The sequence below is a fragment of the Lissotriton helveticus genome, chromosome 1_1 (assembly GCF_964261635.1).
Source record: "Lissotriton helveticus chromosome 1_1, aLisHel1.1, whole genome shotgun sequence".
Lineage (NCBI taxonomy): Eukaryota > Metazoa > Chordata > Amphibia > Caudata > Salamandridae > Lissotriton > Lissotriton helveticus.
In genome coordinates, this window is record NC_136057.1 from 1,532,081,718 (window position 1) to 1,532,095,897 (window position 14,180).

Sequence of the window (14,180 nt, forward strand, 5' to 3'; positions counted from 1 at the left end):
AAATAATGCAACACACAATTGCAACTTCTGTGCCCCTTCCAAATAAACACTAGAAATCAGAGTTGTAATTAGTCTCTAGAATGAGTAAGATGCCCTCCAGCCTCCACTTGAAAGCAGGGGTGTATAGTTTGAGGGGAGTGAGGGGGGGGGCGAGGGAGGCATGCAATACTTTAACGCAGGTAAAAGTGTCCAAAGTCACACCATCTGCCCACTAAAGAGCGGCTCGCAGTGGCCGGCTGGCCCGGCTGATTAGGGGAGCTGTTGGTGCCGAGCCTGGTGGGGCAGGTCCCAGCTGTGCTCTGCCGGGCTGCAGGCAGCTCAGTTATTAGGCAGCTGGTGGCGTGGGGACCACTGCTATTCCGTCTGTAATGTGCCCGAGCCTCCCGGCAGGCGGGGGGATCACAAGAGCGACCGCTCCCACCCTCGGAGACTAATTAATTGGCAGAACAAGAGCGCATTAAGGCGGATATAGGAGGGAGCCCTGTGCTGGCACCTTCTGAGTGTATGAGCTAAAGGCAGGTGGTTGTGTGTTTCAAATGCCTCTCAGACTACAAAACGCAGCGAATGCTACGTCCAAATCTGAAATTAGGAGTGCTCGTGTGCACGTGCCTAGGTATGTCTATCTAAGTGTGCGTGCTTCATAGTAATAGTCTATGTGTCACTGCATCTTAGACTGTGTGCCACTTTAAGCATGTAACAGTGTGAGGGTATGCACTACTGCGCTTGTGAGTCACGCTGTTTGCGAGTGGGTTTGTACCTGACAATTACTGACCTTGCAGTTGTGTGTGACTCACTCTGTGTCTGTGCCACTTTATGCGTGTGCATTTAACCTTGAGTGCCTGTGTATGTGGAGCGTGATGTACTGCGTGTGTGTGCGCGTATGTGAACAGCGAGTTACTGTATGTGGCCTACTGTGAGTGTGCGTGTGTGAGCCACTGTGTTTGTGTGCGTGTCCCACGCTGTGCTGTGTATCTATCTATGTTTGTTAGTGTGTGTGTGCTGCTGTGTAGGTACCACTGTATGTGTAAGCGGGTGCTGGAGTGTATAGACAAACACACGTGAATCCTCAGTTTGTATGCAATGTACGTCACACGTAATTTACGGTCCTGTTCCGCTTTATTTTATTTTGATTGCAGTATAAAAAATGCTTGTTTATATTAGACTGGGGAATACAAATAGGAATCTAGTCTTCAAAGGGAGAGCTGCATGCCAATGTAGAACAAGCACCGGCCAGCTTATAACCCTACTCTGCGATGTTCTTGACTCCCATGCCATTGTTCACCATTTGAGTGAAGTCATGACCCCGCCTACCGAGCGGGGTAAGAAATGCTGTTCACAAGTGTGGTTGTAGCTCTCTGGGCACTTAAATATGTTGCAGCTGTCACGTTACTTAAAAACATTGTGAGAGCCTAAGTAAAACTAGAGTGAATTATCGCATGGCATTTTATGTACAGTCCTAATGTAAATAACATAGGGGCATATTATCAACATAGGCAATAAAAGTTTTGCAGCTTTTATCGGCAGAAATGTGTCGCTAAATCTGCTTTTGCGGCAGAAAACTGCCGCTAAAACCACTTTTGCACCAGTTTTCTGCCAATAAAAAGAGCAATAATTTTATTGGCTGTATTCATAATATGCCCCTTAGTGTGCTTCAACTACACAGAGAAAGCATTATGAACAAATAGTGATACAGTGATCAGTCAAAGACACTAAGAGTAATAGAGACGGAGTGAGTGAACAAGAGTGAGGAACTATGAGAAGAGAGGGACTGAGAAAAAGAGTGGAAGGAGTTGAGTAAGTAGGTAATAGAGAAAGGAATGAGGGAAGTAGCAAAGGCAGGAAACTGAGGATTAAAGAAATGAAGCAGTGGAACTAATAGTAGTTCAATGTGATAGAAATGTAACGAAAAGAGTACAAAATATTTACCTTATAATTGTCGTTAAATTACTCACTTTTTGTTTTTATACTTTCAATCTGTGAAAGAGAGAAGAAACATTTGAAAAATATTAAAACATGTATTTAAAAATTACAAAAGACAAGGGCAAAGATTGAAGGACAAACAGTTTTTCAACAACTTTGACACTTACAGAAGCTACACAGTCCTAAAGATATACATTTTAAACTAACAGTATCTTGATGCAGATGAAGTGAGGCCTATCTTAAAACATGGTGCATATTTTGCATTGCTGTTGTTTCAGAAAAGTGTCGCAAGACACTAAAATTTTAAATAATTGCTTCAGGATGCCAATAAGATGTCTACTATCCAGAGTTTTGTTTCAGGTGAGGCCTACTCAGGGTTGCAGATGAAATTTCGAGTTGTTGAAGAGAATAGAGGACATAATACATGTGAAGGTCTACCAATGAAGTGAGTCATGTCCACTGCAATCTTCAACAAAGTCCAAACCTCCTATGTTTCCCTGGACAGACCTAAACTTGATCTGCACAATGTGATTCGTAATGATAGGAAACACAGGTGATGTAATTGAAATACATGCAATTTATTTTGCTCATTTCAAAATCACATCACTTGTGTTTCCTTTGCTTAGGTATCTCATTGTGCAGATGTAGTCTAGCATATGAAAGAATACGCAGAAGTGCAGCACTGCATGCAACAACTTTGACACTTACAGAAGCCTCACCTTCTCCATGCCTCCTACACAGTTCTACATATACATCATAAATGCAAACAGTACAGAATTAATTATACATGTTAAATGGTTTATTTTTGCTGTTCTCAGAATGTATCAAAATTCACTAAAAACAGTGACTTGAAGGTATTCATCATGTAACAGCGGGGAAAAAAAAACACAATCAAAATGATTGTGTTTAAAAAACCCATACAACATCAGAAATCAAAATTCAGAACTCCTTAAAGTTAACTTACTTTCCATGACGTCCAAGGATGTCCTATGAACAGCATACACTCTTTTGTGCTGTTATTACTTTCAGCCCGCCACTTTCTGAAAGAAAATCTCCATCGTTTTTAAAAACACGTTACATGCAATAAATGACTTCTTGCTCTCTACCACAATTTTCCACAAGGCCAAATCTTGTCAGAGCCATTTATAACTCTTGGATTTCTTGTAAGCCAATCCCGTCATTTGGCATTTCCGCAACTTTCAGAATTAAAATGTTGAAGATCATTTTCACAATCCTGGAATAGTAATATCTTCCCCTTCTTGCTCAGTCATGTTCTACTTTTCCTATGACACTGATACAAGCAGACTTACACTACCTCTATGACTACTACAATTATTTAATTCTCTACATCACTTTTAATCACAAAGCAATGTAAAACAGTAGACAGCATTGCAGACTTACATTCCCTCTACTCCATGTTTTGATTGGCTGCTTCAATTAGTTTATAAAAAGAAACAGTTTTTCTGAACTCATTCAAAGTGCACGTATTTCTCCATAATGTCCAGTCCTATGGTTAGAAGTTATGTCTCTGAACTACACTTATCCTCAAGGCCAAATTGTGTAGGAGCCATTAGAACTTCTTGAAATTCCACAGAGCACATCCCGAGATTATTTCCCTAAAATTTTGGTTTTAAAAACACCAGGTAAGAGTTTTTAAGGTCATACGGCAATTTTTTTTTGAAAATTAAAACAGAATCATTGCAGAATGACCAGCCATTTCTAGACTTTAAATAAGCTGTGTAATGTCCTGATGTTATTGAAGGGCCGTCATGATATATAATTGCTGCAGTTACAAAAGTCCTTCCTGATATTGACAACTGCGAAGCTACAACATTTTTAATTAAAGTTGTCAATTTTGTTCCATCAGGCCTACATCGTTGGAACATTAAAATGACATACTGGCCATATGTTCGTATAAATAATGTGGACATCATTTCAGATTTACATTGGCTACACTCCATGTTGTGATCAGCTGCTTTTACTAGCTTATTAAAGGAGACTGATTACTGTCTGGCAAAGTTAAATATATAAATCTTTCTGAGTCTACACTAGTAGTACTTGATACCATACAGTTCTCGCAGTCATGCTGCCATTGATAAGAAAGCCCAAACAGCTGATCTACATCTACACCTTCAGCATGTAATACATCAAACATTAAAAACTCCTGACAATCTTGCTGAATATTTTGAGAGAATTGTGTTTGGCCTGAACATCTGTCTAACAGATTTCGAATTTCAGACACACTTTCTATGTTTCTTCTATCAGTGGTACATTTCTCTAACACAGAATTTAACAAACTGCAAAATCTTTGATCAGAATTGACCACAATCTCTTCTTTTACATTTTTTAGAGAAAACAAAACATTAACCACTACATTAGCATAGCAGTTGACACCAGAACTGTTTTCAAACTGAAAACCAACAACATCTTCAACAGAATCCTTTTTGTTTCTGCTTGTAATTTTAGGTTCATTGACTTTTTGTCTTTTTGCTACAACCTCCCCAGTATTGTTCTCATTTCTTCGTTTCCGGCCTACCACACGTTTCTCAAACAAAGGATACTGAGGCAAATGTGGCGCATACTCTCTTCTTAACCTATTGTATTCCTTAACACAATCTAGATCCGCACAAATGTTTGTGACATCACACTCAATCAAGTACAATCCCGATAAAGTTCTAACTCGTGACAATGCCACATATGCCATACTCTCCTTGAACACAGAACTGCCAATATTCACCAATGCACTGTCTACACTTAAACCTTGCGATTTATGAATTGTCACCGCATATGCCAAGCAAACAGGAAACTGCTTACGGCGAACATATAAGTCTTTTACAAGCAAAAATCTAGCAGAACAACAAGCAATTAGCTGTACTTCCTCAATGCCATCAAATTTAATTTTTAAAAATTCAATTCCATCTCTATTTCTGTATTTCACAAAATCAACAACATTACCCATTGATCCATTTACCAGACCTCTTTCAACATGTAAATTCCTTCTTAAAATTATACGGCAGTTCAAGCACACATTCAGAGTCTTTTCAAAACCTGCAGTTTTAGATATACTCTTCTCTAATGAATCCAATTTTGTTTTCAGATTCTCAGACAAAATAATTGTTGATCCCATATGCTCTACTCTATCAATAGCTTCCAGTTTCACAATCTCTTGCTTTTCTAAATGCAACATTTTGTTGTTAAATTTGGCACATTCTGCAAGAGTTGGCATCAAACATATTCCAGATTTCTTCTCAGTAATTTTCTGAAAAATATTCTCAGGCACAACATCTTGTTCTGGATATAAATTTGACAGTAATCGTGCATGTAAAGCTTCTTTCCCATGCTCGGTCACTTTTCCAATTCTAACATCTTGTAGAATAGTCTTGTAAACTTCATCCTTCGCCTGACGCATATTTTCATGCAGTTCAGCATAATTGAAGTTTAACCATATATTGACGTTGCCAATGCTGCCTAGGCACTTCCTGGTATCTTCATGCGTGAGCATTTTGAACACAGGTTGCCCTTTCACTGGTGTCAGCTGCAGAAGATCTCCGAAAACAATGATGTGTTTGCCACCAAATAACACATCATACTCTGTTTTGAGAACTTCTTGCATCCTCAAATGCACAAAGGCAAGCATGACATTGGAAACCATGCTTACTTCGTCAATGATAAGCAGTTTCATTTTCCTCAAGATTCTTGAAACTTCAAAACAAGCATCTCCAGATAGCTTGTGATATTGTAATTTGTTGTCATGCTCCACTGGCAGCATCAGTAAACGATGTAAAGTAATCCCTTTAATATTATGTGCTGCCAGTCCAGTTGGAGCAGTGACAACACAAGACAGCGATGACTCTGTCCTTTCCTGCAAATAGCATGAAATTGCTTTAATGAGGAAACTTTTTCCAGTTCCCGCTTCTCCACTCACGTACAGTCGGAGAGGCTTCAACGACGTACATGAGCACTCTTTCTTATCATGACTTAATCCATGATCAATTTGCATGGTAACTTCGTCATATATTTTCCTCTGCTCAACGTTGAGTTGTCTTTCCAACTCTTCTAAGTTAACCGCATCCTCTTGAGCATGTGCCATGGCTCTTTCCACTTCATTCATAGCAGTGGCAGCTTCATTTTCGATAACAGGTCCTCCTAGTGGATCCTGACTCAATGAAGCAGAACTCTGACTGTCCTGAGAACTGTCTCTGGCAATCTCGGCTGCAATCGTTGCTTCCTGCTCAATTTCCGCATTCAACATTTCTACATATTTGGGAAAAGCAGGACATTCTATGGTCTCCTTGGCGGCATTGAAAGAGTCTTCGTAACAGAGGAAATCTCCAAGCAGTTCCTCTTCTGCACGCCAAGGCTTGAAAAGTTGCAAAAGTGCTAAATAGAAAAACTCCTTTTTTTCAGGAGATTCACCACTCAATTTTCGATGGTTTACCAAGTGGCATTTTCTTTGCTTGACCAGACATCCCTCACTTCCTATTACAGCATACACTCCTTTCTCAGTATCTTCTTTGATGTTCCTCTTGAATATGTAATTTTGCAGAACCTCATACAGACAAACATTCTCGAGGTGACTGCTTCGATTTGGATAATATGTATCCAACATGTTTGTCTTCAAAATGTCGGTACTGTTTGGCTCCTTTTCCGCCAAATACTCAATTTCCCGCACAGGTTTGAGAACTCGATTACGCGTTGCAGCAAGACCAAGACTCGCCCAAACGATACTCCTGGACTTGGCATAGAGACTTGCTGAAGACAACCGGTCAGAACATTCGTACGCTCCGATTTCTCGATGCGACAACATCTTCAGACTGAAACTGTACAACTTCTTGCTGAGGCTCTTTTCATGGGAAATGTCCTCCCACATATCCTTCAATTCTGTCTTCTCTTTTTTGGTGATGTAAGACGTCACATACCGAGCCACAGCCATACAGTTATCAGCCACAAACTGTATATCCATGTTAGCATTCCACATGGACAAAATCACCGGGTTGTAGTCGTTGATGTACTTGGACTCTTGGTTCCTCTTCAAATTGTAAGTGTTTTTAGGTGATTTCTTCATGACATTGTGTCGCAGTGAAGACATCAAACTGTTTACTCTTCCTTTAGAAATCACCGGTCGTGGAAAGCCGAAACGACATTTAGTGTAGAACTTGTCCTTGTTTCGGAATTTACGACGGCAGTACTTTCCACATCGATGGCTTTGGAAACGCAGAACTTTTTCTCTTAGGCTTTTCTTCTCCTTTGCGTTTGGAACAGCACACGTAGAATACTGTTGGATGAAACTCATCACTGAGTCTTCTGGATCCGTTCCAAATTTAGGTGCATCCTTGATCCACAGCAACATATGTATATGAGGAGCACCTCTTGCTTGGTACTCCTTTCTCCAGAAGAAATCCAACACCTCTCCAAGAGTTGGATTCTTCTTATTCATGATGAAAGACATCATAGCTTCAAATCTATGATTGAAGTACCTACATACATTGACTGGATCCAAAGAGCACAGTTCTCCAGGTGTCTTGAATTCGATGTTATCTACGTTAGCATTTGCCTCTCGTAGAAATTCAAGTAAGTCTTCCCAGCCATACTCGGCACAGCTCAGAGTGAGGAACCATGTGGGAGTACCTAAGTTCCTCAGCATACATTTTAAATCACCATGACGACGGTACCAGTACTCATTAGTACCACGCTGACACGCCATGAGATTAATCAGGTGAGAATCCAAAATACTGTCTTGGACATTGACTTTATCCATAAAGTCACTTGCCGAGATGTTTTGCATGTGTATACCACTTTTCAAGATGTGGTTCACTGCATATGACAGTCCAGACAGATCGCTTTCAAACAGGAGATGAAACAAATAAGGAATGCATTGTCGAAACCTAGCATCTCCTGCATACAATCGCAAAGTCCGGTATTCAGAAGCAGGAATTTGATGAGGTCGCTCATCATATCTTCCTCCCTGACCTGTTGGAAAAAGCTGTGGGAAACACCGAGCTTCCAAACTTTCCTCACAAACACTAATGGGACTCCCTTTGGCTTGTTTCATTTGAAACAACTCAATAGCATTCCCCATGACTTCCTTGGAATGCAAAGGATGAACACTATAATGTTCATATATTTCTTCACTAGTAGAGGGTTCTACTTTCTCAATTTGACCAGCACACAAATCGCTATCCTCTTCCTCACTTACTTCCTCTTCTGCAACATATACATTCTTATAGTATTTATTATTTTTTTTCAAATACAATGTTGCCTTTTTAACTTTCCTAACATCTACTAAATCTTGCCATATTTTCTAATTCTTTGTCGGAACCCCATTAACTAAGATAACCAGAGGTTCCTCTTCCACTTTTTCTACTCCAATTGTGTTAATGTTTTTCTTCAAATCTAGAGGCAAATAAACAACTCTTCCCTTTAATCCTCTCTGTAAATCTGATGGAGGCAATTTCCCTGTCTTTGGCTCCATTCTTACAATAGCCTGAAAGGGATGGATACTTTGAATCAAAATAGATTCATAAGTATTTAAATCCTTCAATTCAGAAGGAATCTCAACCAATTCCAGATTATTATGAACTGCTCTAGCAGGCATCTGGTTTTGATTTAATTTGCAACAACAATAAGTACACACACGTTGATCCAATCCCAAATCAAAACAATTTTCTACCATCAAGTATGTTGCAAAATCCTTCCATTCACTATTATTTTCCCTTTCACTTTTTGCATATAAATCCACTAACTTAGTCTGATTCTTATAATAAGTGCGTCGACAACACACACAAGTGAAATTAGGCCTCTCACTTGATTTCACCTCAAACGTCGCAATTTCCCTCTGGAAATTATCTGTACTGGAAACCTGTACACTATCTTCCACATGACCCTCTTCTTCTTGCTCAATTTCAACATTCTCCTCTTTACTTCCAAAGTAACAAAACTCAATTTCTTCACATATATTCTTCACATCTATTTCAGAACCATGCAAAAGAGCAGCGCATAATTGTTTAAGCATAATTGCTGGACTCTTAGCATAATACAACATTCTAACTAATTTCCTCACTTTGTTATGATGCACTGCTAGCATCCTGAAATGATGAAAAACACTCTGGCATACTCTCCTGGAAAGACAAGCCAGTGAATGTCCATGCAAACCTGTCACTTCTCTTACTCTGCAAGGATCTAATTCTTGCAACAACATCATTTTCTGCTTCAAACTTTTCTTATTAAATGACCGTACAAAATCACAAAGCAAATTGATGGAATCCTGTCGCACACTGCAAATACTACTACACTTCCAGGTGTACACAGGACCCTTAGCACGTCTTCCTAAAACCTCATTACCTAACACCTCTTCTGCCTCTGTTGTCACAAGTTTTTCTTTTTCAACTGGACAACCATCTTTCACTTCATAAGCACGACCACTGGTGTCAACTGCATGCACCAAATCATTATCCTGGAAATAACTCTCCTCATTAAAAAATGCCTCACAGCTTGAACTATGCATCCATTCTCTAGAAAAAACGTCACAAAAATTACTACGATTAACTATTCTCTTCCATCTACTATTTCTTTTGAAATCATAAATTGCCTTGTTTAGCTTCCTAATTCTATTGATTATCAAAATAAATAACTTACGTTTAATTTCAAATGCCTGATCAATAACTTTCTCAACTTTTTTTTTCTCTTATAAAAAACCAGTTTCTGTTGACCTTTCTTAATATTTTTTAACAAATTGCCAATTATCCTGTTGCGGAACATTCGTTTACGAATCTCCCTAAACTGTTGTTTCCTTCTACTATCATGCACAGAGTTATCTCTTGCTCTAGCACTAACATTTTTGATTGGCCTTTCCTTTCCATTTGAATTCCTTCTCGTTGTATGGACTGAAACATTTTCTGTAGTAATATTTTTTTTACTACACATATTTCTTATAAATAGTTTTGTGCTCTTACCCGGTGCTTTCTTCGTGACTTGACAAATCTTTTTGTTAGAGGACTGCTGCGTTTTTTTTTCACCTGCTGTCTTTGACGTTTTGCAGCCTTTCTCTGTCTTTCTATTGTAGGCATGGTGAAATCTTGAAATGATCTGCAGTTGAATCTGTGGAAAAATATAATAAATAATGTTATTAACCATTATTACCAAACAGTAAATCAGTAACAGTGATAAAAAACTTAACACACTACTTGACATTTTAATTAGAAGATTTTTTAGTCGTTGGCAAATTTACAATACAGAAATACCAGAAAAGAAATGACATTTATATTTATGTTACCTATGCTATTTTATATGTGAATCTGATCTAATTTTATGAGCATATTTTAATATTTTATTGAAGACACTACACATAACCTGCTTTTGAAGGTGTCTTTATTTTTAAATTAAACGGTTTACCTTTTTACTTTTTATTAATTATAAATTTTAAAAATAAATGTTTATATTTCCAAAGGCTCAAGCAGGTCAGCTTCCCATCCTATATCATATAATTCAGACAAATCTGCATCCTCATCACGCTCTTCTTCATCCTCAGGATTTAAATCATCCAAGGGATCAACATCCACTGATGTTTCAATTACAAGTTCAATGATGAGGTCAAAATCAACTGATTGCAGATTGTCGCTCATGTTGAGGTTGTCTTTATCTTTAAAGAAAGATAACAACAATGAGATGTTGCAGAGTAAGAGACAAATCTCACAGATTATAATAGTAAAATTGTTTAACAAGAGTAACATTTTGCAGCTATTATTTAGCCATGTCCAGCGATGCTGAGCAGGTGAAGCCTATGTCTAATCTTTCACTGAACAGGACTCATCTCTTCTTAACCTTGGATAAGCCTCACCAACTCTGTGTCCCCTGCACATACTTAAATGTAAAGGGGCAGATTTATGTTAAATGGCACATCCCCAGGCATGCACCAGTTAACGTGCACCACTGCTCTGCCACCCATGGTGTGCCACATTTACAATCAGATAGGAGAAACCTGCGTCAAAACCCTGCGCCTGCTTGAAGCAGGCATAGGTCTTGACGCAACATTGTGGAGATGGTGCACCCCTGAGCCTTGCTGGAGCTGCATCGCACTTGCGATACATCTCCAGCAATGCGCCACCTTAACGGCACAGATGCGTCAAGCATCTGTGCCGTTTTTGCCCCATGCTGTGCCGCATTGTAAATGCAGCACACCATGGGTGGCGGAACAGCGGCGCAAGATGACTGGCACATCCCTGGTGATGCGCCAGTCATCATAAATCTATCCCTAAGCTTCTTATCTTGTTAGAGATGAACTGCCATATGTATCATCAAAATATTTTGCATTTCCTAAATAGCGAATTTTAAGGAATAAATAGCGATTCTTTACCATTCCTAATTTGCGATGAGCAAATTGCTAATTGCAAGTTACCCATTCATTTCCATGGGCTAGGAGGCTCATAGGAATGAAGGTTTAATTTGCGATTAGCAATTTGCTCATCACAAATTAGGAATTTTTCCAAGGGTGCAGGGGTGTCTCAAGAACACCCTGCTGCACCCCTGAAAAAGAAATTTGGGGGCATATGGCACACATACATGCCCTAAGGGCATGTGTTGGCGTCATATGGGACCTTTTGTTTTTTTTAAAAAAAGCTTTTTGAAAAGAATTCACAAATTACCACCAATTTACCACAATAGTTTCCAAATCCTTAATGTCATTTTTTACATATTTTTTGTTTGATACATTGCATTTAAGTAGTCACAAAATTTGCAAATCCTTCAGTGCAATTGCAAAATAAGGAATAGCAAATTTTGCTACTCCTTATTTTGCATCAAACTTGTTTGATACATACCATTTGTCTAATTAACATTCGCAAAGGCCAAAATTCGTAGAATTTTGATCTTTGCGAATGCTAATTAGCTTGATACATATGGCCCCAAGTGAGGCCTGTCTTACGACATGATGCATCTTTTGCATCACTGCTGCATCGGTTTCATGTGGTACGTTTTTTTTACACCATGACATATCTGCCTAAATGCATCAATTTGTAATGTTGTCGCCTCATAGCAAATCTTTTGCACCGCCGCTGCATCATAAAAGTGATGCACAGTGGCACAAAAGAGGCATACACCTATCATAAATCTGTCCCTAGCATTTTAAATGATTAATCCAGGATGACGATAAGGTGTGGCCTATCCAGAGGTTTGTTTAAGGTGAGGCCTACTCAGGATTGCAGATTAAAGTTACGCTTGATGAAGAATACAGAGGAGATAATACATGTAAAGGCCTACCAATGAAGTAAGTAATGTGCACTTTATTGCGCCAGTCATCATAAATGTATCCCTAAGCTTCTTATCTTGTTACAGATGAACCACCATATGTACCATCAAACTATTTTGCATTTCCTAAATAGCAAATTTTAAGGAATAAATAGCAATTCTTTACTATTCCTAATTTGCAATGAGCAAATTGCTAATTGCAAATTACCCATTCATTTCCATGGGCTAGGAGGCTCATAGGAATGAAGGTTGCAATTTGCGATTAGCAATTAGCTCATCACAAAATAGGAATTTTTTCAAGCATGCAGGGGTATCTCAAGAACACCCTGCTGCACCCCTGAAAAATAAATTTGGGGGCATATGGCACACCTACATGCCCTAAGGGCATGTATGGGCGTCATATGGGACCTTTTGTTTTTTGGAAAAAAATGCTTTTTGAAAAGAATTCGCAATTTACCACAAACTAGAAGTTGGTGGTAGTTTCCAAATCCTTAATATCATTTTTTACATATTTTTTTGTTTGATACATTGCATTTAAGGAATCGCAAATTTTGAATTAAGGACATTTTAAGTCATTTCCACATGTGCAGTGTTTTCAAATTATGATTTGAAAATCGTTTTTGGGGAAAAGTAATGGTTTGCAAATTTATGACAAGGACATAATGGTGTATGCTTCTCTATAAGGCATTTCAGTGTCTCTGATGTCATTTTTCCCATATTACATTATAAGACCTTTCCCCATGGAGCACATTCCTTGTAAATATGCTCCCACCTGTGCATGGAGAATTTAGATTTTGACTGTTTGAGTCACATAGCCATGTTAAAAGTGACCCAAAAAAATTGCAAACGTTTTAAAAAAACACATTCATGTGTCTTAAGGACATTTTAAGTCCTTTCCCCATGGACAATGTTTTCTAAGTGGCGCAAAAGAGGAATACACCTATCATAAATCTGTCCCTAGCATTTTAAATGATTAATTCAGGATAACAATAAGATGTGGCCTATCCAGAGGTTTGTTTAAAGTGAGGCCTACTCAGGATTGCAGATTAAAGTTACGCTTGATGAAGAATACAGAGGAGATAATACATGTAAAGCTCTACCAATGAAGTAAGTGATTTCTAGTTCATTGCGCCAGTCATCATAAATGTATCCCTAAGCTTCTTATCTTGTTAGACATCATCCGCCATATGTATCATATAACTATTTTGCATTTCCAAAAAAGCGAATTTTAAGGAATAAATAGCGATTCTTTACCATTCCAAATTTGCGATGAGAAAATTGCTAATTGCAAATTACCCATTCATTTCCATGGGCTAGGAGGCTCATATAAATGAAGGTGCAATTTGCGATTAACAATTTGCTCATCACAAATTAGGAATTTTTTCCAAAGGTGCAGGGGTGTCTCAAGAACACCCTGCTGCACCCCTGAAAAAGAAATTTGGGGGCATATGGCGCACATAAATTTTAACAACATTCCTTTACCTCAAAAACGATTTTCAAATCATAATTTCAAAACACTACACATGGGAAAATTACTTAAAATGTCCTTAAGACACATAAAAGCGTTTTTTGATTGCCTTTCCTGCATGGTTGGGTCACTTTTAACATGGCTATGTAACACAAACATTCAAAATCTAAATTTTCCATGCACATGTGGGAGCATATTTACAAGCAATTTGCGCCACAGAGAAAGGTCTTACACTAAAATGAGAAAAATAACATCAGGGACAGTCAATTGCCTTATAAAGAAGCATACACCATTATGTCCTTGTCATGAATTTAAAAACAATTCCTTTTCCCCAAAAACGATTTTCAAATCATAATTTCAAAACACTGCACATGGGAAAATGACTTAAAATGTCATTAAGACACATGAAAGCGTTTTTTGATTGCCTTTCCAGCATGGTTGGGTCACTTTTAACATGGTTATGTAACACAAACATTTAAAATCTAAATTTCCCATGCACAGGTCGGACCATATTTACAAGCAACTTGCGCCACAGAGAAAGGTCTTACAT